This window comes from Urocampus carinirostris, chromosome 5, assembly GCF_059441175.1.
Source record: "Urocampus carinirostris isolate Australia breed hairy pipefish chromosome 5, RoL_Ucar_1.0, whole genome shotgun sequence".
In the NCBI taxonomy this organism is placed as follows: Eukaryota; Metazoa; Chordata; class Actinopteri; order Syngnathiformes; family Syngnathidae; genus Urocampus; species Urocampus carinirostris.
The window spans coordinates 10,956,649-10,959,459 of NC_142353.1; the positions used below are offsets into that span (position 1 = coordinate 10,956,649).

The 2,811-nt window shown below is 39.1% G+C and overlaps 1 protein-coding gene across 2 annotated transcripts in view; it reads right to left on the reverse strand.

Annotated features, from left to right (window-relative positions):
• The window catches only part of rasgef1ba (RasGEF domain family, member 1Ba), a 46,706-nt gene that overhangs the window by 43,576 nt on the left and 319 nt on the right, over positions 1–2,811 (reverse strand). The gene's annotated exons all lie outside the window — the stretch shown is intronic.

Sequence of the window (2,811 nt, forward strand, 5' to 3'; positions counted from 1 at the left end):
TAGATTTTGGAGCAGGGCTTGACTATTTTCTTTGTCCCTGAACTTCATTTGCATATTCGCATAGTTGATGTTGAACTTTTTGGGCCGCTAACGTGCCTATAAGTCATTTTAAGTTGACATTTTTGGAGCAATGTTATCATCGCGAAAAGGCATTTAGAGGTCATTGTCATTCTTTTCACTTTTTTTCACAGTTACATCAAAGATAAATCACAGTTTTATCAAAAAAGAGGCCAGGCTGTTAGGGTCTGACGCAGCAAGGCATCATGGATTTTATTTCCCCAATGTCGGTCCGGAGCCTTCGCTCTGAAAACGCTGGTCTACTAGTGATCCCAAGAGCCAAGAAGAGATCCGCAGGTTTGAGAGCTTTCTCCATTCGGGCCCCGGTGCTGGGGAATGCTCTTCCCCCTGAGACTCGATCTAAAACACCAGTGGAGCTGTTTGAATCTAGGCTTAAAACACACTTCGATTCTATAGCATATGAATGACCTATATTTTATGTTGACAATATCTGTGTTTTATTTGTTATTGCAACATCCATTGCAGCATGATCATCTTGGAAGGGGGATTACTTAATGTGCTGTCCCTTCTCAAGGTTTCTCAATTTCCCTCATATTGAGGTTTTTGAGTTTTTTGCCCTCATGTAGGTTTTAGATCAGGGGATGGTGTAATAATAGTCTGTGGGTTGCAATCATCTGTCTTCTGTGCAGCCCTTTGGGACTCTAAGGGCTATACAAATAAACATGACTTGACTTGACCTCCTAGCACCAACCAGGGTACAGACTGGGCACAAAAGAAAAAAAAAGAAAAACAGAATGACAATAGCAGACAAAAATGAAAACTGACAATGACCCAACCATGCCTAATGTCTAAAGTGTCCTTTTTTTAAAATGTGTCAGACCCTAACACCTCTTAATTATCATCCCATTAAATGTTTTATTCATTAGCCTCAGCTTTATTGTTAGTTGTATGTCTATTGCTAAGATCATAAAATAATTATTTACATACAAAAATGTTAACGTGTTAGCTTAGCAACTTTTAGCCTACTTTTTAGGGAAATTGCATGTCCTATCAAAGTCAAAAGAACGTCAAACGGTCGTGAAGTTGAACAGGACATTTGCTGGATTTTACATAAGTGAATAATAATAATGAGAATAATGCGGGATATTCAAACGCTAAGTCGAGCTTTAATGGGATTAGCATGCCGGACGCTATCGAGGTTAAGCGGCTTAACGCCAATGGCCAAACGTCATGCACGCAAAATTTATTTCTGAGGGGCTGGATTTAAAGGAATCAAGAGGACACGGGGAACATACTTATGCAAGGATAGAACAACTACATAATGTTCGAACACTAGCGGACTATAACACAACAAAACATGAAATAAAGTTGATACAATACACATTCCTACACCTGGACAGAATAACCATGAGCGTGCGATGACCAAGAAATACTAACTACCTCTAATGAAATAAAACATGAAAGGAAGAACGTGCAGTATAATGTACTCACACGTGAATAGAACAACTACATAATCTTTGAACAACAGCCAGCTATAACACAAAACATGAAAGGAAGTTGATACAATAAACATTCCTAAACCTGGATAGAATAACTATGACGTGCATTGACAACACGACCAAGGAATACTAACTATCTTTGACAAAACAAAACATAAAAGGAGGCAACATATTTTGGAACACAAATCAGCTGTAACTGAAAAAACATGAAAAAAGATGATGCATTATATCGTATTCACACGTGAATAGAACAGCTACACAATGTTCCAACTCCAAGCAGCGGTAACAAAACAGGAGAAACATTCCCACACCTGAACTGAGTAACTATGAGATTGTCATGATTATGAAATAAAAAAAATGTATAGCAGGCGTACTATAAAGCTTTAACAGAACAAAACATGATAACAAAATGTGGCATATGTTGGAATACCGGCTCTACGAGAACAAAACATGTAAGCGGCACCCCACAGAACAATTGAGGATAGAACAATAACAAAAGAGTCAAGAAACCTAATGTTTGAATACTAACTGGCTCTAACAAAACAAAACCTGACAGTGAGACCAACGCTTGCAAAACAGAACATGATAGAGCAATAATGATAGTGCAATGATGACAAGACCAAGAAATATAAAGAAGGCATGCTAACTAGGCGTAACAGAAAAAAACATGAGGTAAGAGTAGAGAGGACATCTACACACGTTAATAGCACCATAACAAGAGCCAATGACGACAAGACCAAGAAACATATTGTTGGAAAACCAACTGGCTCTAACTGAACAAAACACGAAAGTGAGACAGACGAGCTCTTGTAGGACAAAACATGGAAGGACAAAAATAATTTTAACTCTTGGATAGAACAATAACAAGAGAGCCAAGACGACAAGTTCATGAAAACTCATGTTGGAATACTAACTGGCTCTACCTGAACAAAACCTGAATGTGAGACCAACGAGCTCTTTCTAAACAAAACATGAAAAAAACAGAACAATCCCCACACGCGGACAGCAAAACGAGAGTAGAGTGACAACGAGACCAGTCATTTGAAAGCAGGCACGCTAACTTGGTGTAACTGAACAGAACATCGAAATGAGATGACTTTTATTGCGAGGGTGATTTTTGAAACAGGAACCGTAGACGGAGCAGATTGCGTCGATGATGCAAGAGAGATTAAGGGCTTTTTTCTCCGTTCTGTGTGTGGAAAGAGGCGGCGGCTGTGCGCGTTACGTAACCTCCGAATTCCAAAAGTCATCCAGGACAACAACACAAACAGAGAAGGAAAACAACCCCGAGAAG